The sequence below is a fragment of the Acomys russatus genome, chromosome 10 (genome assembly GCF_903995435.1).
Source record: "Acomys russatus chromosome 10, mAcoRus1.1, whole genome shotgun sequence".
Taxonomy (NCBI): domain Eukaryota; kingdom Metazoa; phylum Chordata; class Mammalia; order Rodentia; family Muridae; genus Acomys; species Acomys russatus.
The window spans coordinates 49,046,129-49,070,494 of NC_067146.1; the positions used below are offsets into that span (position 1 = coordinate 49,046,129).

The following is a 24,366-nucleotide window of genomic DNA, read 5'->3' on the forward strand; positions in this document are numbered from 1 at the left end:
ATGTGCTCTACCCCTAAATGTTATTTACAAAAGCAAGAAAGTTGGGCCAGGTCTAGTCTTCAAGTCCTAGATTGCTGATTACCTGCATTCTTCTAATTTCTTCAGATGATTTCTTCATGTCCTTGGAACCTAATTTCCAGTTCCAATCTTGTTTGTCCAAATAGGTCAGAAAAGCGAGTCTTGCAATTCTAGGTTTCAAGTGACTGTAAGGTCACAGCCACATATCAGAATGAGGCAAAGGCTCTGCTCTTTACCACGGCCTCATTATTACAGGACTCCACAGAGTAAACTAATATTAGTTACTAGATATGTGACCATGTCAGGCCAGGGAGAAAACTGACATGAGTAAGCACATAATCCAAGCATACAGATAACATTAAGTGGAGCATTATCCAAATATTTCTCAGAAAAATGTTTTCTGAAAAACTCACCAACATATTTTAAATACCTCAAATAAGTGTGTGTGTGTGTGTGTGTGTGTGTGTGTGTGTGTACTCTTGCTTCCTGAAGTAAGGAATGTCATCCTTCACAATAAAGAGCATTTGCCATATATTTCATATATTTTGTTGCAATGTGTCTATTTACATGGCTTTTCACCTGTGTATTGGCCCCATGATGCTGCCGTTGGCACAGGTACATATCGGCTCTGAAAGTAGTCCTGCGCTTGAAACTTCTCAAACAGATACACAAACAGAGGCCAAGTGGCACTTTTGAGACACACATCGTAATTGTTTGGGATGGGGAGGTTGTCTACCTTCTTATAGTACTTTATACAGAAAAGCAATACATTTCTAGTCTATGTTAAGTTATCAAATTTTCTAGTGTAGATATAAAACAATTGAAACTACCATTTTGAAATTATGCCCAGTAATAGAATGCTTGCCAACATGTTCAAGATTCTAGGTTTAGCCTATACCAACACACACACACACACACGAACACACACACACACACACACACACACCCCTTATATTAATATATCATTCATGCTTACAGTGATAATATTAATGGAAACATCTTAAGAAATCATATTTACAATTGTTGAGATTTAGTTAAAATTTAAAAGCAAGGTTATCAAATGGTCAGCCCTGAAAAGATATATGCAGGTAACATTATACAAACTGAGTTGTTTAAATTTAGGAATGTACATATATACATGCAAAAACAATAAGTGAAGTAAGAGGTCACCAATTTGAAGGAGAGTGGGAGGGTTTGGGGGAGGGGAAAGGGGGAGACATGTAATTGTAATCTCAAAACTAAAATTAAGGAAAATAAGCTTATCTTTATAAATCTCTGTAAATCTTTGCTCAAGAAAATACTGGCTTGCTGTCCCCAGCTCCTGGCCTATAGAGGCTGGCTGCAGAGGCACTGTCTGCCCCAGCCCCTCTGAGCTCCATGCCAACAGTATGCTCCACTCTCTAGTGCCCAGAAGCATTCCATCTCCTGGGGCTCCATCCCCACCCACAATCCTGGAGACTAACAGCCATCAGGGAACAGCAGGGCCTGACAGCAGAGGCGGGGTCTGCCCGGGCCATCTTTGCCCAATGCCCCAGCATGCTTCATTCTCCATCTCCCTGGCAAGCTCCATTTCCTGGGCCTTATCTCCATCTGCAGTCCTGGACACAATCAACCATTTGGGAACAACAGGTGAGAAATCTCCCCCAACTCCTGGCCTACCACAGCCTGGCTACAGAGGCACAGTCTGCCCCAGGACCCTCGTAGCTCTATACCTACAGCATGTTCCACACTCTAGCTCCTGGCCTTATTCCATCTCCCAGGACCCCATCCCCATCCACAATCCTGGAGACTGGCAATCATCAGGGAGCAGCAAAGGCCAGCAGCCATCAGAAACCAATAGCTCCTAGCTCACCCCACTTCCTGGACCCCATCTCTACCTGCAATCCCAGAGACCTGCAGCCGTCAGAGACTCCCTGTATCTCCAGAAGCCTGCTACAACCCAAGAAAACCAGAGAAGTGCTATCATATGGGACAGCCAGCTCTATCTACAATCCTAGAGACCTATTACCATCAGCAACCACCAGACTTGCTAACACCGAGGTCAACCATCTGGCTAGAGGTCAGCATAAGAACACAAACACAACCTAGGGCCATGTGGCACCTCCAGAACCCAGCTACCCTACTTCAGCAAGGCCTAGGTACCATAACACACCTGAAGCGCAAGAAAACAATGTTAAGTCTGATGTTATAAAAATGATAGAGGTCTTAAAGGAGGAAAATAAATCCCTGAAAGAAATACAGGAAAATACAATCAAATAGTTGAAGAAATTGAATAAATTCCTTAAAGAAATACAGGAAAATACAGTCAAATGGGAGAAGGAGATGAATTAAACTGTTCAAGACTGGAAAACGAAAATAGAAGCAATAAAGAAAACACAATCTGAGGCAATCCTGGAGATGGGAAACCCTAGGAAAGAAACCAGAACTACAGGCATAAGCATCACCAACAGAATACAAGAGATGGAAAGAGAATCTCAGGTATAGAAGACATGATTAAAGAAATCAATGCATCAGTCAAAGAAAATGTTAAATCTAAAAAGCTCCTGACACAAAACATCCAAGAAATCTGAGACACTGTAAAAAGACCAAAGCTAAGAATAATAGGAATAAAAGAAGGAAAAGTCTCCAGCTCTCGGGCCCAGAAAATATTTTCAACAAAATCATAGAAAACATAGTAACATAGTAAAAAAAGACGTCTTACCAAAAGCAATCTACAGAATCAATGCAATTTCCATCAAAATACCAACACAGTTCTTCATAGACCTTAAAAGAAACATTCTCAACTTCATATGGAAAAACAAAAAACCCAGAATAGCTAAAACAATCCTATATAAAAAAGGAAATTCTGGAGTTATCTCATCCTTCCTTTCAAGCTGTACTACAGAGCAATAGCAATAAAAACTGCATGGTACTGGCGTAAACACAATCTGGTTGATCAATGGAATCAAATTGAAGACCCAGATATAAACTCACACACCTATGAACACTTGATTTTTATCAAAGAAGAAAAAAAATAGAAAAAAGATTGCATCTTCAACAAATGGTGATGGTCCAACTGGATGTCTACATGTAGAAATATGTAAATAGATCCATATCCATCACCCTCCACTAAGTTCAAATCCAAGTGGATCAGTCCTCAACATAAAACTATAAACACTAAATCTACTGGAAGAGAAAGTAGGGCAGAGCCTTGAGCTCATTGGCACAGGAAACAACTTCCTGAACAGAACTTCAACAGCTCAGGGACTAAGATCAACAATTAATAAATGAAACCTCATGAAGCTGAAAAATGTCTGCAAGGAAAAGGACACTGTCAGTAGAAGAAAATAGCAGTCTGCAGATTGGGAAAAGATCTTCACCAACCCTACATCTGACAAAGGGTTAATATCCAAAATATATAAAGAACTCAAGAAACTAAACACCACCAAACCCAATAACCCAATTAGGAAATAGGGTATAGAACTAAATAGAGAATTCTCAACAGAGGAATACTGAGTGGGTGAGAAGCACGTAAAGAAATTCTCAACATCCTTAGTCATCAAGAAAATGCAAATCAAAACAACTCTGAGAGTCCATCTTATACCCATCAAAACAGCTAAGATGAAAAAACCAAGTGACAGTACATTCTGGAGAAGATATAAAGCAAGGGATACACTCCTTCATTGTTGGTGGGAGTGCAGACTTGTACAACCAGTCTGGAAATCAATCTGGTGCTTTCTCAGAAGTAGCTCTACCTCAAGACCCAGTGATACCACTCCTGAGCATATACACAAAAGATGTTCCACCATACAACAAAGACATTTGCTCAACTATGTTCATAGCTACTTTATTCATAATAGGCAGAAACTAGAAACAACCCAGATGCCACTATACCGAAGAATGGATAAAGAAATTGTGGTACATTTATACACTGGAATGCTGGTCAGCTATTAAAAACAAGGAAATCTTGAAATGTGCAGACAAGTGGATGGGACTAGAAAAGATCATATGAGTGAGGTAACCCAAACCCAGAGTAGCGGGTATTAGCCACATAGTACGGTATAACTATACAACAATTCTCAGACCCAAAAAAGTTAAGTAACAAGGAGGAGCCAAGGAAGGATACTTGAATATTACTCAGAAGTAGAAATAGAATAGACAGCAGAAGTGGTTAGAGAGTAGAAACATGGTAAGGGTGGGTGGGGCATGGAGAGAAGTGAGAGTAGATATCATACCTGGGGAAAGCAGGAGCAGGAGCACAGAGGGCTTGCAGAGAGAAAAGAAACCTTGGCCAGGGACGTCTCTGTGGCAAGCTGGAGACCTACAACAGGGTAGGCTCCAGGAAGGATATGAGGGGGACTCCTAGCAACAGGGGTCATGGAGACTGAAGAGGCCACCCTCGAACTAGACAGACTTTCTAGTGGAGGGAAGAGAACACCAACCCACCCACAAAACTTCAAACCAAAACTAGCCATGCCTATAAGATGCGCAGAGGCAAAGATAAAGCAGAGATTGAGGAAATATCCAACCAATGCCTGGCCCACCCTGACACTGTGAAAAATATTATGTTTACAGATGGGAGCATAGCTGTCCTCTGAGTGGCTCCATTGAGCCTCTGATGGAAACACAAGCAGAGACACACATCCAAACATTTGGGAGAGTGGGGAGATGATACAAAGACTCAGAGAGGTCGGGTGCTCTACAAGAAGACCAACAGAGCCAACTAACCAGAGCCTAGGGGCCTGTGGAGTCTGAAGCCCCAACCAAGGACCATGCATGGACTGGACCTAGGTGTCCTACACAGATACAACCGATGGTCAATTCAGTCCTCATATGGGTCCCCTGTTAAGGGAAATTGGAGACTGCCTCTGACATGGGCTCCTTTGCCTGCTTTTTTTTATCACTTTCCCTTGGCAGGGCTAACTCACCAGGCCACAGGGGAAGAGGACATGCTTAGTCCTGATGTGACTTGATATGCTGGCCGGGGAGCTCTTCTTTTCTGAAGAGGGGGAGAGGGGAAACAGGGAAGAAGGATGGAACAAGGAGGACAAGGGAGAAGGCTATAACCAGAATGTAATGTAAATAATAAATAAAATAAAATAAATGGCTCATTGATGCTGTTGATGACAGTGGTGGCAGTGAGGAGTGGATTCGTTGTAGAGTTCTCACTTTTCGTGATTAACGATACATCCATTTATGCACCCCAACTATTGCTTACAAAATAATGAAAAACATCAACCTTGTCCAGTTGTTTAAAGAAAAATGCACAACCTAAATCCATACATGCAGAGGGATGGACCCCTTAGCAGTTAGCCAGTCTTCATATAGCTAACAAGACAGATTAGAATCTACAAAATGGACTCCGCCCTCAGCCAGGAAGGGCAGATTGAAACCAGTGCTGTGTTTCTGGCCCAGCTGTCCTACACACACTTTCCTACCAAGCAAAGTGGCCAGACAAATAGGAACTTCAGCAATCGATGGTTTAACAGTTAAGATGCTGCAAAGCCTTGAACACACAGGTGTTGACCTCTATCACTTGCCTAGTATGTTATAAACTAACTAAATGTCTAGTATGTTATACATTAACTTTTAAATTATGGGTATAATGTATCCAAGAGCCAGAAGGAAGAAATCCTTAGCAGCAGAAGCATTATCATCCCATCAGAATACTTACCATCTGCTCCATGTGCAGTGTGTGCCATGAACTGGGTTCCTCAAAAGCCTTTACCACATTTACCACCCTCTGCAGTGATGACAAAGCAAAGGGCCTCCAATTGGGGAAACCCTTGCCAACGAAGCCGAGTAATTCCCTAGGGACCACATACCACTGAACGTGGGGCTAAAATGTGGGTGGAAGCAATTTGGCTATAGAGCCCAGACTCCATTCTTACTAATAATACCTCTCCTGTGTCCAACACATAATATTCCAGACAAGCCTTTGAGCCTCAACACTAGGGACAATGAAGACTCTTTCAAGAACATGTTAACTTCCCTCTAGATCTAGAACAATTCCGCAGCAAGATGCTCAAGGCAGGGAAGCTGTGTTATCTACCCAGCCCTGTGAAATGATCTCTTGATACAAGAATTATGAAGTCACCAGGTCTGTGGTTGCTGTTGTGAAGAGGGCCCCTGAGTAGCCTGGCCATAGGGAACAAGACCTGAGACAAAAGATAAAGCCCCTCAATTGCGGGGCCCAATCAAGGAACTCAGGGCGCTCGTTCACAGCATGTAGAACTGTATTTTAAGTACAGTGGGCCCTACTCAACACAACATGTCATCTGCAAGTCAAGCAAGTAGATTGAGCTCTATTGTAAATGCTAGCCAAGAGAAGTAAGGCCAGTTTGCCTGCTAGACACCTGATCCGTGCTAGCGATGCACTTTGCAATGTATTAAGAAGTCCCGAAGCTGCTAACGAGAAATGTAACTGTCACCATTCATAAAGTGGGGAGAGGGGGGGAATTAATGCAAAAAGCATGCAAGCTGTAATGCTCGAGCAGCTGTGACTTTTGTACAAATGTGGATTTCTCTCCTCTTTTGTGAAATTATGTCTGCTGGGTACATTCCGGTTTTAATGGCAGTTACACAATTTGCTTAAGCAGCTTATCCAGAAGACACAGTTTCCCGGGATGGCTTTTCAGCAAGCTGCCTCCTCTGGCACGGGAAGACAAGCCAGCCATAGAATGGCATTTAAAATCATAGTGGGAACTGACAGATGTGATTTTCATGTGAAGGTTTTCAAAGTCTTTCACACGATGTCACACATCTGCCGCTATCAAACATTACTTGTGTGCAGTTCCCGAAAGGGCTGCCTGATATCATCAATGTAACATTGAGTCTGTTCAGGGAAAACCGCGTCCACTGCCTGGTTAATGATGCGCATCTGCCAAGATGTAGGAAGCGGGAAAGGGGCTTGAGAGTATCCGATCAGAAAACCCCATCACAGGATTGCCGCTCTCCTGAGTCACTTCCCAAATTTTCCAAGAAGAGAAAGCCTCCTGGCTTAAAGGTTTTCTTTAAAGCACAAGCACAAAACATGCCCAGTTAGAGATAAACAGAACATACACGTGCAGTCTTGCTTTCTGGTGTCTGATGCGGAAAGGTACTATTTCAGTTTTACACACTTTTTAAACATCCAGGATATTCCTGATGCTTTTAAATATCTGTTCAACAAACAAATGTTTTCCTCAACTTATAAATTAATGTAATCAGAAATGCAGAACAGAAAGGGTGCTGGCAAAAGGATTCAATGTCTTGGGTGGATTCTAAATTTTGAGGGCAGTTTTAAGACCTCTCACTTACTGCTTCTCAGCAGCCACACACATGTGGTGCACCGTTAGTTACCTGGCGTGCATGCCCTGCAGCTTCCTGGATCCTGGGTAGGTAGGTTCTAGAGAAAAGGCAAAGGATGAAGAGAAGGAGCAATGAAAGGGCAGGTGAGGGGAGAGTGTTTGTTGTGCATGTAGTATGTGCTCCATTTCATGAGTCAAGAAATTAAAGCACAGACACTTTGACAAGGATAAAATACTAGGACATTTAAACATAGGCATTTCCATTTCGGTGTCAGTATATAGCACAGGGTTGTCATAGTAATTCAAAACTGTTATTTTATATTTACTAATAATATAAATGTGTGTGTGTGTGTGTGTGTGTGTGTGTGTGTGTGTGTGTGTGTGTGTGTTCTTCTTTTGGTAATACTTGGTTTTTCCAGTAATTTCATGATTACAATATACCCCACAAAGTGAACAGTTCTATGGAAAAATTTGATTTCTAAGAAATATGTAATTCACTCTTATGGCCAGAATTGCACCAAACTTAATAACAATAGCATTTCTTAAGTATTATTGGTAATTCTCTAAGCTAAGTAATATTGATGAGAAAGGAGTACAAGAAAGTGATGCTGCTGTTGCTGACAAGAGGCTTGCAGTTTCAGGGACATACACCAGGAAATTATAACGCATGTATGCCACCTTAAGTAGCTGAAAGTTTGTGATAATAATACTAGAAATAGCCGTTGTACAGCTCTAGCTTACATGCAGCACGCTTTCACATAAATTATCAGGATGCCAATCGTCACACTTGCAAAATGAGAAATGAAAGCTTTGAGTTCTCCCAGGGCACATAGCCAGTAAGGCTCAACTAGGCCTCGTAGGACGAAATGGGCCCCTAGAAAACAGCTGTTTTAGAAGCAGTTCTTTACAAAATATTTTCTTGTATTTAGTAAATGACCCTGAAGCAAAAAGCTTTGGAGTTTAAACAAAAGGCACCAGATTAGAAATGATCAGATACCTTTTCTGTAGGTATCTACATGAAAGCTCGGGAGCGCACACATTCTACAATCAGCCTCTTTCCTTCTACACGAACGACTATCTTTTTCTCTCCCTGCTTGACCCAAACGAATTTTATAGTTTTGTGTGGCCGCTCTTTGAGCATGAGGAAGACAAGGACTCATGCCTTCTGAGAGATGAGAGACCATAATAACTTAGTGAAGTATACAAAGGGCATTTTCTCACAAATAACTTCCATGATTTTAATAGATGTCGAGGCAATAGCAAGAGATAAGAAAATATTATTATTCTGGAATAACTCTTTTATTTGAGAATATTTTTATTTAAGTTTTTCTTTTCTTTTTTAGAATTCATACATACATTTATTTCCATCATTTCCACACCAACCTTGCCCCTCCAACTCCTCCTATGTCCTTTCACTCCCCTCATGTTCATGCCCCTTTTAAAAATGATTATTGTCACATACGTGCAACAATATATAATATCTAGTATTATTGTATAAAGCACATAATACAGAAATACCTACTAAGTCTATTTAGTACTGTTCCTATGTGCCTGCAGAGACAGCTGGCCACTAGGGATTGGCTAGGCCATCAGGGTGGTCATCCCTGGAGAAAACTGATTTTCCCTTTCAGCAGCCATTTGCAGCTGTAGCTCTTTATCCAGGAATGGAGCCCTGTGAAAACTTCCCCATCAAGGCTGGCATGTCAACTAATGAGATTGTCACATAGGTCTTGTGCAGACAGCCATATTGTTGATGTTTCATGCTTGCAGCTTTCCTCTCATGTCCAGGAGGCAGTATCTCTCAGCAGGGATCCTGGTCCGGCTCTTACAGCTTTTCTGCTCTGTCTTCTGTGATTTTTTCCTGAGCCTCAAGTTTAGGAGTTGTGTCATTTGGGTTTGAGCACCACACAGTCACTTGGCAAAGATGAGTATGTTGTTGGCTTATCTTTAAGCATTTTTCTATTAAATTAAATGAAGCCCTCATTTAGGTACTTTTGGAGAAGGTAAATACGGGCAAATATCCTAGTAGTGATACAGTGACCCTGGGTGGCAACAGGGCAGGGAAAACTTCCTGCAGAGGCAGCTATATGAAGTACAGAGAGCTTGAGTCTCATCAGGCCAGAGAAGAAGGGCAGGAATACTACAGAGACAGACAGACAGACAGACAGACAGACAGACAGAGACAGAGAGAGACACAGAGACAGAGACAGAGAGAGAGAGAGAACATACTGTGTTGCATCCAGCGTGAACCCTCCTATTCTATTTCCCCCTAAGACCATGAGAACATGACCTTGCCCTTCTGAAGGAAGGCAGGGAGGAGAGTCAAGACCTGGAGGCTGCTGTTCATGGACACTGCAGACAACTTTTCCAGCTGGGTGCGAGCTGTAATGCAAGTCGCACTTCTGCGCAGAGAGGAGTTAAAGGACTGTGGGTAGTGCTGTCCTTTCTGCACCAGGAGGGACCCATATTCCACATAGCTGACTGTGAAGTTAACACAGAGCACAATGCTAGCATCTCTCTTTGGATCACTCTGCTTGCTTCTTGCCAATGCAATGTAGTAAGTAGGTCATTGTTCTGTTATTTGTGAAATTGCTCTTCTACCTTACAAATACAAATTCTCTCCAGATAAAGTGAGTTCTGCATTCCATGCATGAGCTCCAGATTATCTCTTGCCAAGCAGTGCGTCATGACAGACTTCAGAGTCATTTCCTGGTCTAAGGATCAGTTCTAAAGTTAACACATGAAATGAAAATTGAACAGAGTCAAAATTATCCTGACGTTCCCCCAGGATTGTGTAGTGCTAAAGATTTGCATACTGAAAGAACACCACTGTGCTGGAAAGGAAGTCTTTCTGGAATTAAAGTAGTTTTCAGGCATTTGGTGCTCTTTGTCTTTCATAGATATGGAAGAGGGATCACTTTCAACTTGGAGGGATGCCATTATTACCAGAGGTCTGAGAGATGCTGAGCAATGTGAAGAATCAGGAATTGATGCCATTTCTAAGATGCTCTATAGTTGAATAAAACAGGTGATGGCCACCCAGCAAGGCAGATTATAATACCACACTACCTCGCGTGAAAACCGTAATTCATATCTTTATTAGTTTGGAGATTGTCTTAGTTAGGGCCTTATTGCTGTGAAAAGACACCATGAGCAAGGCAACTCTGATAAAGAAAAACATTTCAGCCGGGCGTGGTGGCGCACGCCTTTAATTCCAGCACTCAGGAGGCAGAGGCAGGCGGATTGCTATGAGTTCGAGGCCAGCCTGGTCTACAAAGTGAGTCCAGGATGGCCAAGGCTACACAGAGAAACCTTGTCTCGAAAAACCAAAAAAAAGAAAAACATTTCATTGGGGCTGGCTTACAGTTTCAGAGGTTTAGTCCATTACCATCATGGTGGAAAACATGGCAGCATCAAGACAGACATGGTGCCACTCCCTATGGGCCAAACGTATAAACACATGAGTTTATGGGGGCCATACCTGTTCAAACTGCCACAGAGATTTTTTTCAAAATCCCTTTTTTTATGTCATGGGGTATGATGATAATAATAGCTTAAAGCCCTGTGCATGATTTTTTAATACAAAGATGGCACAAAGCTTTACTTAGCTTCCAGATGCTTGGCCTGTTGTGTGATTGGTCTAGGTCTGTTAACTGCTAAGGTCTCCTGAAATTCAACCAACATGTACTGTACCATGTGTTAGCATGAATAAACTTGGCCTTTTCCTGTATTAAGCCTCATTAATTTCTCATAATATTTGTAGATCAAAGCATACTTAATTTTTTAAGTATTTGCATTCAAGTTCTACTTTTGTTTGGTTATATGGCAACATATATCACCAGTATTTTATATTAACAAGTTTAAGGATACTGCTATGGAATGAACGCTTCCCTAAATAGTGAACTGTTTCTATAGACTACAGAAAAAACAGAAATGTACTCGATATATGGAGACATAAGACTGATATTAAGTTTGTCATTTAAAAAGAAGAGCAATAAAAGATATGTTTATAGACAAAGATTCATAGTGAGAGCAATACTTTTAAGATTTATTGTTTTATTTTATGTGTATAAATGTTCAGCCTTCATGTATGTTTCTATACCACATTCATGAAAAACCCAGGAATTCCAGAAGAGGGAGACAGATCCCCTAGAACTAAGATTACAGACCATTAGGAGGTGCTGTGTGGATGCTGGAAACCTAATTCTGGTCCTCTGCAAGAGCACCTAGTGCTCTTAAGTGTGTAGACAACTCCCCAGTCCCTAGAATAATATTCTTATACACTGTCATACATGACTATATTAGAGGGGGAATGTCTTTCTATTTTTTAAGAATAAATCAACATTGTTAAGCACGACTTTTTACTACAGATTAACAGATATCTTCATCTTTAGTTGAAATTGTGTTAGGATAGAAGGAACTCTTAGTATAGTAATAAAAAAAAGAATGAATCATCAAGTTTTAAAATAAAATTTCATGTTTAATTTCAACCTAAAGAAAATGAGCTTTAGAACTGTCAAGAACACAATTGTGTTTTTGTGGCTGAGACTGTATATCCCAAGGTAAAAGAAGCATCATTTGCTGGAATAAACATGTAGTGTAGTGATTTTCACATAAAATTAATCTAGAAAATCTCATCATCTTCTCCCAGCTTCTCAGGAGGCTGAGGCTGAAGGATGGTAAATTTGAGGGCATATCTGAACATCCGAGCATCAGAGTGAACTTGAAGCCAGGCTGGGACACTTAGTGACATCATGTCTCAAAGAAAAAGCTAGGAAAGGAGAGCTGGGGGTGTAGTTGAGTGGTATGGCATTTGCCTAGCATCTGTGAGGTCCTGCACTCGTTACCCACTACCACAAATTTTCAAATACTAAGCATCACCTGCTGGGCTTATGATGATAACGCAAATGCCTTAGTTCAATTCTCCATTAAGCAGTCATTTGTAGAGGTTGACAAAGTACCCTGTATCTCTTCTTTTACAATGAACATATTTTAAAACCGTTAAGATGGTAAGAGAGACTGCCCTTCTTGTTTTCTGCAGTAGTGCCAGGAATTTAGTTCAGTACATTGACTTCATATATAATCTCCAAGAAGGTCCTCCTGGCTTAACATTGGTCGACCTTAAAAAATAGCTTAACAGGTGGTGGTGGTGGTGATGGTGGTGCTGGTGGTGGTGGTGGTGATGGCTGGCCAGCCTTCAGTTTCTTAAGTTCATGATGCCCCTGCCTTCAAAGTACTAGAATTACAAGCATGTGTCACCACGCCCTGTGAGCATTAGGTACTTTACAAAACCAATTTGACCATCATCATAATGCTTTATGACAGATGCTATTATTTCTGTTTTACAGAGAAACTAAAACTTAAAGAATCCAAGCCATCGACCTAGCAGGTGACAGAACTGCAGTTTGAGATAGGGATTAAGAAACTTTACTGTTCATATTTTATTCATGACTCCCAGACCTTAAATAATCCAAATATTAAATTAGCTTAAACATACACAATGCTTTATCTTTAAACATGTTCACTGTTTTGTCTAATTTGCCTCTCAAAATGGTCCTGTGATGAGGCGCTTGGAGTTGGGGAGCATGAGGGACCTTCTGAAAGAGAGCAAGTGCACTGCTTCCTGTACATGTTGACATAGCATACCCTTCAAGTAACACTTTAGCCCCTGCTCTTGTTGGCTCACAAAATTTTTTTTTAAGAGGGCTCAGCAGGTAACGGATGGTGAGATTGCTCCCACTGTCACTCATTTGCAACCACATTTTTTTCTTATCAATTATATTTTATTATGAACTTATTAAACAAGCCTACCTCCCTTACAACCCGACTAACCCAAACCATTGGAAAAGGAGATTAAAGAACACTATAATGAAATCTTAAGGATATCAGTTCCGAGGAATGACCCTCCTGGCATAGTCAGCAGGATTTCAGCAGACCAGCAATTCCACCAAAGTTGCAAAGTTGCTGCTGGAACTGGGAACAGCAGCTGGAACCTCAAGCCTCAGCTGAAGTAAAAAAAAACAAAAACAAAAACAAAACCTGAAGCTTTCCCTGTAGCAGTTCTCTTTAGGAGCCTCTTGAAGTGCAGGGATGAACAGCCAAAACCAAGTCCCAACAAACAGTCATCTCTCCTGTTTTGGGCATATATATATGAATTTTAGAAATGAGAACATGGCAGCTCTGCCTCCTAAGAGATGTCAGAGGTAAAGCAGAGACATCCATGAGATAGAGAATGCCAGTGGCAAATGTCCCTCATCCCTGTCACTCCTCAGAACATGGGGTCCACTAGTGAATCTAGCAGACGTGCAGTGAAAAGACCAGTATTATAAATTGCTCACCATGTGAGTGGCAGAGGGACAGGTCTCCAAAGCCCTCACACACCTCCTTACTGGGTGATAATCTCATAGCTTTGTTACTAAACATCGGAAATATGTCACCTACAACTCTAGGGTATCCTTTGCAAAGCTTGAAATGAGCGTTGCATGCTTTAATTTTGTTGACCATCCCATTTTCCTTCACAAACTCCCATGGTCTTGTTCTTAAGTGATAGCTCAAAGATATGATCCATACTCAACTCAAGAAGTCCGTAAAAAGACAGAGTCGGTGTCATGCCAACCTTGAAAAAACTACAAGGCAACCTTTGGAAGAAAATGTTCTGGTTTGAAACCATGTTTCTTGAAACCAGATGCCCTTGCTTATCTTGTTGCTATTTCACTTCTGGCTTTTCAACCAATAAAACATATACACATACCTGTATTTTCTACTGAAACATAGTCACTCACCATTTCTATGTATATAACTCCCGAGTTCTCCAGATATTATTAAATATAGCAAAATAATATTCCATGATTTTACACTTGTGTTTTCAGAATATCTGCAGATAATTTACAGTGTAATTGAAATTTCCAGTGTCATAATGAAAACTGAAATAACATTCACCTTGTAGAAGTATTATCAGATACAGTCAGCCTGCACATCTGTGTATAATTTGCTTAAAAAGTAAATACACACTTGTATCAGAACCATTGAGGCAATGTTCTTGAATTTTGGTGCTATGCAGAACTTGACTGATTTCCTGCATTAACTGGGAGATATGCCAAAAAATATTTACCCATTTTGAAGAAGAGGTAAGCTAAAGGCATATAGCTCACAGAGCCCAAGGATCTGGGACACCCTCTTTCTTTCTCTGTTTTCTCATTTAAACCACTCGAAGCATCTAAGAAGCAAGTTTAAATCTGAGCAGGAATGAAGTAGCTTGAAAAATGAGATCATATTCTTCTGATCCCCTTTTCATGCTTCTAAGAGCTTCAGGATGGAAACTACAAGAGCAGCCCAATGCAGGGGTATACATTTATAGTTTGAAAAAGAGCAAGCAAATTGTTTGGGAGCAGATTCCCTATTACTCTTACCTGAAACCATCCTCAGTCTGCAAGGCTTTGATCTCCTGGTAAAGCACATGGAGTGTTAATTATGTAAATTCTACAATGACAGTTGGCCCAATATGCAATCTGTTAAAAAAAAAAAAAAAAAACAAGTGATGCAATTATTGTCACCATCCTCTGTCTTTGATGCTGCTGCATCTTTATTCTTCCTAGTCATTGTTATTGCTCACCACCACCCGCCCCCTTTTCTCAGTGTCTTGGAATTGCACCTTCTTTCCCACACCTAGACCTTGTCATCACATATTAATGCCAAAGTGACTGAACTACTCTGTACGGATTCAAGGTATCTAGGAAACAACATTTTCTCTTTTAAACTCATCAAAAGTTTTTTGTTTTTTGTTTTTTTTTTTTTACTTTTGTTTCTAGTCCCTCCTGTATCCCATTCTACCTTATAAAAGTAAGAGCTATATGATTGATTTCCCCCGGTCTTATATAGTTACAAAGACTCAGCGGTCAAGAAAGATTATATGTATGATGAATATTGGATGTGAGAACCTGGGAAGTTTGAGTTTTATATGAAACTGTAATTATCGCCTCCAAATTCTGCCATAGTATTATCTACCCACCGGCATTCTTTCCCTCGCTTTCTGCTTCCTGGATAATCCAGATGTTGGTGATGTTGCCTTTGTGATTTCCTAGTATCCTGAGCCATCTGATTGGTTCTCCTAGGAGCCCGTCCCCAAAGCGTTCCTATATTCATGGTTTTTGATGACAGCTGTATATCTTTTAGAGTTCAGTTTACTTAAGTTAAACCCTTAGTTTAATTTTTAACAACTCACATAATTTATGGAGGAACTACGTTCCATTTCAACATAAAGTATATTGTAGCTCACAGTTTTTTTTTTTTGTTTGTTTTTTTTTTTTTTTTTTTGTATGGCCAATAGTAAAATAACAAACTCAATTCATTTCACCCAAGATTGTTTGTATTTTTAAATTGAAAATCTGACATCTAGGGAAAGTCCTTATGTTCTACATAAAGGATGGTTAGCCAATGCGTTTGTCTCTTCCACTAGAGATTTGACCATTTAGTCAGGGTTGGCAGGCACCAGTAGAAAAGAGGTCGTTAGTTTTGTTTCTATTGCATACCATCTTGACATAGTGCAGTGTTAGTTTTGCTTAGGATAAACTCCAGTCTGCCTCCAAGTTTTTAACTTAGTACTTTTAATATAGAAACAAAAGGTTCAAATCATCTTTGAAAAAATGACTAGCTCCTGCACTCAGCATTTGGATGCTTTGTGATAGTGAGAAAGGCTGGATAGGAAACATTTTTGGTGCATGCTTACAGGCTCTTTTTTTTTATTGAAATTAAATTATTCTCTCATACAATAGTTTCTTCCTCCTATAGTTTCCCCTTTTCTCCATTCCTCCCATTCCCCCACTATGACCACACACACATACATATATATTTTGTCTCTTCCCTGATCCACTCCCATCTGTCTCTCTTCAGAAAATAAGCAGGCCTCTAAGAGAAAACAGGCATACATACTTGACAAACAAAATACAGTAAGACAAGTCAAAACCCCTTACAACAAGCCTGGGCAAGGCAAAACAACAGGAGGAACAGAGTCCTAAGAGTCAGAGACACACCCACTCCCACAGTTGAGAGTCCCACAGAAACACCAAGCTAACAGCTACAATGTATATGCAGAGGACCGGGTACATACCCTTGCATACCTTATGCTTGCTGCTTTTGTCTCTGTGAGCCCACATGTTGCCTGCTTAGTTGGTGCAGAATGTTTTCCTGGTTTCCTCCATTTTGTCCTGTTGATGATGTCTTGAGCCTTACAGAACATTTTCAGTTTCATAAGGTCCCTTTTATTAATTGTTGATCTTAAGTTTCTGTGCTGTTGGTGTTCTGCCCAGGAACATGTCTTCTGTGCCAACGCATTCAAGGCTAGTCCCCAGTTAGGTTTTTATCAGGTTCAGTGTATCTTGGTTTATGTCGAGGTCTTTGATCTACTTGGACTTGAGTTTTGTGCAGACTCATAAATATGGATCTACTTCCATTCTTTTACATGTAAACATCCAAGTTGAACCAAACCAAATACTTTATTTTCCCATTGTATCTTTTTGGCTTCTTTACCAAAACTAAGTTATCGATAGATGTGTAAACTTATGTTCTGGTCTTCAATTCAATTTCATTTATGAACATGCCTGTTATTTATGTCAATACTATGTAGTTTTTATTACTATAACACTGTAGTTCAACAAAATAAGGGATGGTGATAAGGCTAGCTCTTTTTGATGTTTTGTTTTGGGGGGTTGTTTGTTTGCTTTTGTTTTTATTTGTTTTGATCAGGATTGTTTTAGCTATTTTGGGTTTTTTGTTTGTCCATATGAAGTTGAATATTGTTTTTTCAAGGTCTGTAAAGAATTGTGTTAGGATTTTAATGGGGATAGCACTGAGTCTTTAGATTGCTTTTGGTAGGATGATCCTACTGATCCATGAGCATGGGAGATCTTTCCATCTTCTGATTCTTCTTCAATTTCTTTCTTCAAACACTTGAAGTTTTTGCAATGTACATCTTTCACTTCTTAAGGTTGCCTCAAGTTATTTTATATTATTTGAGGCTATTGTGAAAGATGGTTTTTCTCTGATTTGTTTCTCAGCCCATTTGTCATTTGTCAAACCTAATTTTTTGAGGTTTTTGTCATTTGTTTGAGAAAATTTTGTATCCAGCCACTTTGCTAAATGTGTTTATCAGCTGTAGGAGATCACTGATAAAATTTTTGGGGTCATTTGTGTCTATTCTCATATCATCCATGATTAATGATGCCATGATTTCCTTGATCTCCTTCAGTTGTCTTTTTGCTCTAGGTAGAACTTCAAGTACTATATTGGATGGGTGGAGAGAGTGGGTAACCTTGTCTTGCTCCTGATTTTGATAGAACTGCTTTGAGTTTCACTACTTAATTTAATGTTGGCTATCAGCTTGCTTTAAATTCCTTTATTATGTTTAGGAATGTTCCTTGTATCCCTATCTCTCATGGACTTTTATCATGAAAGAGCTATTGGACTTTGTCAAAGGCCTTTAATGTATCTAATGAGATGATCATATGGGTTTTTTTTTTCTTTCATTTATATGGTGGATTACATTTACTTATTTTTGTGTATTTAAACTATCCCTACATCTCTGGGATGGAGCCTACTTGATCATGGTGAATGATCTTCTTGATGTATTCTTAGATTCACTGTTAAAATTAAATGTGTCTGTTTGGCCTAGGAAGCCAATAACTGACACAGAGACTGAAATGTACTTTAAAGCTGCAAGCACTATGCTGGGCAGAATTGAAACTGACACTAATCTACTTGTAAACTAAAATAAACTACTCTAAACCTCATAACATATATATATCTCAATCACTTGCCAATCTGATCCTCAGAGGCTTCTTTCCTCCATCTCCCGTCGACTGTCAACCTTTCTCTCTCCCAGCTCCTCTCCCTCTCCAGGAAGTCCCGCCTTCCACTTCCTATCCTTCTGCCCAGCTGATTGGCTACACAGCGCTTTATTGACAGTTACTACATTCACTCAAGACATTCCTCCACAATTCACTTTACAAGTATTTTATTCAGTACTTTTACATTTATGTTGATAAGGGAAATTGATCTGTAATTCTCTTTCCTTGTTGAGTCTTTACGTGGTTTGGGTATCAGGGTAACTGTGGCCTCAGAAAATGAATTGGGCAATGTTTCTTCTGTTTCTAATTTGTGGAATAATTTGAGGGGTATTGGCATTAGTTCTTTGAAAATCTGGTAAAATTGTGAAATAAAACCATCTGGCCCTAGGTTTTTATTGTTGTTGCTGTTGTTGGGAGACTTTTAATGACTGCTTGTATATCACTAGGAGTTATAGGTCTACTTAAGTCACTTACATCATCTTGACTCATCTTAATTGGTACTTCTTGAGAAAATTATGCCTTTTGACCCTAATTGCTTTCAATTGTACTTATATATCTTAGAGGTCCTAGAAGCTTCATGGCACGATTGAGGCTACATGTGGCCATGCTTTTTTCCATGTAGTTGGTGAATGGTAGTGGCTTCATGATGAGTCTCCCCAGTGTATAGAATACACATTTACTAATGACCTAATGTGACAACCAGCAGAGAAAAGAAAAGGCATTCCCATGATGGTATATTCCGGAGCCTCAGATGGCTGGAATACCAGATAGACTCAGCTCTTAGGTTCAGTGTTAATACAGGGATACCTTTCTTATAATGGTTCTAATCCCCAGTGGACAGCATAGTCTTAAAGTGGCCCTTTTGTGATTCGAACTTTCTACTTATTTTCACAATGCATACTTGCATTCCCCAAGTAAGTTAGGAAATAATGAATGGACATTTACAGAAATAAAAATATCACTTACATGTAGGATTGGGAAGAAATCATTTAAAAGGTGGTATTCAATTACTTTGTTTAAAAGTTCAAAGTAAAATAGGTTAATTTTTATTCATCCAAAGCTCATGTTTGAAAATAACTCATACTTAAAACATTAAGTTTTAATCTTGTGCTTTTGAAGTTTAGCTTTTTAAATCACTATAATACATTGGTTTATTACATATAAGCTCTATTGCACAATTCATTGTTTTCCTGTTTTTAGTCCCTTGTCAGATCACATCTTTGATTGTTGCCCCTGCCTACAACCCCTACCTTGGTGTCTAGCGAAGAGATTTAAAAGATCAATATCTGATGAATTATGCCAGCTGGCATTTTGAAAGTCCTTATATGTGGGCACAGCTCTGCAGCGGTTTGTTCATTTTTAGCCCGTTTAATATGTGCAGAAATTCTAAAGGTTTGCATTATTTCAATGCCAGGTTTATATATGAAAAATTCCGAAACACAAAGAGTATAAATGATGTCCCTAAGATCACACACCATGAATGTGACAGAGCTTGTTAGGGAATTTGAGCAACCTGACTGCAGAGACCCAACTCTCCTTTCATTGTCGTTTTTTAAGATTGTGTGTGTGTGTGTGTGTGTGTGTGTGTGTGTGTGTGTGTCTGTCTGTCTGTCTGTCTGTCTGTCTCTGTCTCTGTCTCTGTCTCTGTCTGTTTATGTATACAGGTACCTAAGGAAGCCAAAAGAGGGTGTCAGATCCCCTGGGCATAAGTTGTAAGTGGCTGTGAGCCACCCAATGTGGGTGCTAGAGACTTGACAGGGTCCTCTGTACAAGCAGCAACTTCTCTTAGCCAATTGACTCATCTCTCCAGCCCCAAGAGAACACTCTTAATTATACTGTCCTGCCTTCTTGAAAGAGTACTAGCCCTAGAAGACCCCTATGGGGCTACTGTTCTCTCTTAGCTTTCTAAGTGTGATGTAATGTTTCTCAATTTTGAAATAGTTTTTATTCTTTTTATCCAAACCTAATTGCATGAAAACACTTACATAAACGTGGATAATGTGTAGACAAAGAGGTGCAGTGTCTGTGTTTGCTACCAGTAGAGGAGCATCTTGGGACTCAAGTGGAAGAAGATAATGTCACAGAAGTCGGAAACTCAAATGGGAGGGGTGTCAGAGAAAGCCATGGGAAGTCTAACCTTCCAGAAATTCATACTCTCTAAGGGCAGTCGGTGGTCCTTAAAAGGGCATGCTTGCAGAGAAGGGGACTATTTTAGGCTGAAAAGCAGAAGCTCAATGAGTGTTTATGAACTGGAGGGAGAGCGGCTGTCTCCCTGGAGCTCCAGGTCTCATCCCTGATGTGGTTTTCATCCATGACACATTATGATACAAAGTCGCTCTCCTAGTTAGCAGCTCCATTTTCCCACCAAAATGTGGTGATTTTCTCCATTTCATTTAAATGTCTAGAAAGACTCTCTGGCCTGGAGGATTCCATGAATATTTACCCAGCTGAATTATAGTTGTATCACATCGACCAGCCCCACACTTCATATCCAGTTCAACTGACACAATATGTGTTCGATGGGTGAGTGAAACTAGAAAACATTAGGCTCTATCAATCAGTTTCATTTACTCAGCGGATCTTTTCTAGGCACTGGCTACCACATGACTTAGAGTAGTCAGTGCCACTACCTAAGCCATGATGAAATATTTTATGTGTCTACAAATGCCACTTGAATCTCACTATTCCCTCTTCCATGTTGACTCAAAGATCCAATTCTTAATTGTCCACTAAAGTGAAGATGATAAAAAGTAATGTCTCTTAAAGTCAAGATGATTCTGGTAAGGATAAAATTAGGCATGTGTGATAAACAATAACCTAGAAACACAGAAATGGAATAGGTGGGCTATGAAAAAGTCAGTACTTCAGGTGACTTCAAAGATATGTCCTGCTTTTTTGTAAGTCCCTTGCATCCATTTGAAAACAGTTAACATCCTCATCGTGTAGTTATTTAACAAATAGTTAAACAGTTTCACTCTATTGTTTACACAACACACAAAAATAAATGTCACATAGGCCTTGTACATAGAGTTTCACAAGGTAGAAAAGGACAGAAGCATGACCGTCCCCATCATCAAAGCATCAAAACAAGGTTGGTAGAACCATGGAACTCACTGTTGTAAAATTACCACTTAGGGTCCTTCCATGCTGCACCACAGAAACCTCGTCACCAAAGACTTGAAGAGAAATGCCCAGAACACTTCATCACAGGAATTCTTAAGGATATAATCCCCATCCTTCTAAACGTGCGTTTATCTTAAATATTCTAAAGGGAGTGGCAATTTCCTCTCTCTCATTAAGTAAGCAGTTTGAAAGCCCAAAGCCAATTTACAATGCAACTCTACTAAACAAATAGAACCGTGAGTTATCAGGTTTGTCTGTTTATCTTGCCCCTAGATTCAAATAATTTTACCCTGATTTTGTTTACTTGTTGTTCTTTAAAAATTGCTCAAATCCTCTTGCTGAGGGATGTAATAAAAGGATCTATTTGAACTTAAATAAACATCCATGGAAAGAAGCATAATGTTGGTTAGAAATGCCTCTGTGAGAGGTTTAGGAAAAGGCTGTGGGCACAGGCAGAGCATTTAATGCTACCAATGGCACCACAAATAATATTAACTGTAACAAATGACAGCTATTCCAAAAACACAAGATGACACTGCACAGCCGTAGGGTTCTTCCCAACTGTCTACTCTTGGTAAACATTTCTCTTATCCTGACAACAGCCCCATGAAGTACATATTAATGTCCCCATTGTATAGATGATGGCCGTGTTCAATCAGCTGGCCATTTTATAATGAAACATCTGTGACTTACAAGAGAAAGGTTTGTTTTTCCTAAGTTTCAGGTTCTTCCTTCCGCAACCAACTGTGTTGTGTTGACCCTGTGGGGACATGGTAGCTCACAGTGAGAGAGGCAGAGGAGGCCGGTTATCCTCATAGGCAGGAACTAAAAGAAAGTCACCAGTGTTCCACACTTCCTTGTGAGGGTGTACCCCCAGTGATCTAGGGCCTCTCATTCCCTACCTTTTGAAGGTTTCTATTACTCTCTATGGCACCAAGCTGAGGGGCACCCAAGCTTTTGACACAAGAGCCTTCGGGGCCTTGGAGGTTCAATCAGCAGGAGAGATGCAGACGATTAAAGAAAGTTTAAAAGTTGTACCAAGATGCCACTTTAACCATGGATGATCTGGTCAAGCATCGAATATCACTAGAAAAAAACAACTTTGAACGGACACTCCCTATTAGACTTCCTCGGGTGTGTCGAAAGCAAAGGGTGCCTGTGGCAAACCAGCCAAAGATAAAGCTACAATATCATGTAAAGAAGACTTGAAAGAATTTGCTAAGAATATTCCCTGAGGATGGAAAGGAGAAAGAGCCTCCAGCCCCAGCTGTGCTGGCACACAGTGGCTTCATCTGAGTTTACAGAGCAAAGGGGCTTGGAAAGCTCCATGTTGTGTGTCATCATGTACTTCAGTGGAGGCGGCTCCTTCAGGAACATAGCGTTTTCCCCGACAGTTGTATTGAAGCCGGTAGAGTAGAGAACAAGAGTCACTAAGAACATTATTGTAACTAACTACACCTTTTCCTTTAAATAGAATGAGGCCATAGGAGCAAGATCCTAGTGTATTTTAAGGTCCCCACACAAAGGCTTCGATGATGACAATGATGGAGGTGACTAGAATGTTGACAGGGGTAGTTAAGGTGGTATAAACAATAAAAATAGCTGATACAAATTAAAGAACATGTCAATGCTATAAAAAAAAATGCTGTGCTAATACTGGCTATTACATGTAAGCCTCACAACCACACAAGGAGACAATGACGGCACCCATGTTGGAGAGCAGTTTACCAAGACTCAGGGTTAACAAGTTACCGAAGGTTACTCGGCTACCCGGGAGCTAGAATATAGATCTACTTGACACTGGCACCCTGATGGCAGAGAGTGTCTTCTGTGCCTCCAAAAAGAAATCATTACATGTACTGCAGTTGGCACCCTTCTTGCCACAACCCTTCTGTCCACCAGCTATGTGATATATATATATATATATATATATATATATATATATATATATATATATATATATATATATATAAAGTATTGAGATTTTATTTTATCTCCTCTCTTATTTGGTGTGTAGTTTTAAAAATTATAAAGGATGGAGTGTGTGTGCATGTGTGTGTGTGTATATATATATATAAATCAGCTATCTGATTTATATTTTTTTAAAGTATTGAGATTTTATTTTATCTTCTTTCTTATTTGATGTGTAGTTTTAAAAATTATAAAGGAGATAGTGTGTGTGTGTGTGTGTGAGTGAGAGAGAGACAGAGAGAGAGAGAGAGAGAGAGAGAGAGAGAGAGAACACGCATTTAAACTATATGTACTTGCCAATTTGAAGTCACATATTGGAAAGAGAAAGCATGTAGATAAGAGAGCCACTGCAGATATAGATACAATGATTGAATTCTAGAATTTCATTCGTACTTGGCATGTGGTCTATCTAGAACAAGTCACTCGTCCTGTCTGTGTACTTATCTCATTACCTGTAAATGAGAATACTTCAAATTATCTGTGGCAAAATTTGAGTATATCAGAGTATAATATATGTTATGGGGAATATTTGAGTATAGTAGGTGGCATGCAGTTAGCTAGCTGTCAGCTCTTCTTCTAGCTCTTCTCTCATTCATACTTTCTGGGCATTCAAGAACCTGCCCTCTCCTAGGGCATCTACGTCTGAAATAGCCACCACTCGTAGGCAGGGCTGCTTCCATCTCTCTGATCCGTAAACAACCTGTTCTATAGGAATACATACTTTCCTAGTGTTATCCGTCCTGGGATTAGCTGGGCTACATTTGCTTCCAGGCCCCCCATGTCTACGAGTGTTTCTGTCTGAGCGTGCAGAGGAGATCTGCAGTAAACATCCTACACAGTCATCTGTCACTGCTATGAAAAGTTTCCTCCTGAATCCTGGCTCTTCAATCCAGGTCTGAGTATTAAATGTGTGCACTATGGGTCAGTGAGATGGGTCATCAGCCTGCAAGTGACCCCCAAAACACATATACTGGAAGAAGAGAACCAGGCCGCACACCTGCAAGGGGTTCTCTAGTGCACACACATGTGTGTTTATCTTCTACACACACACACATGCACACACACACACACACACATATTATTTTTACTTTTAGTTTATGCTACATTGTCAGTGAACTCACCTCTGTTACTATTGATACTTTACA

General features: G+C 40.1%; 1 protein-coding gene across 5 annotated transcripts in view; it reads left to right on the forward strand.

Moving 5' to 3' along the window:
- Magi2 (membrane associated guanylate kinase, WW and PDZ domain containing 2) overlaps positions 1-24,366 on the forward strand; it is a 1,455,764-nt gene that overhangs the window by 1,133,011 nt on the left and 298,387 nt on the right. The window lies entirely within an intron of this gene.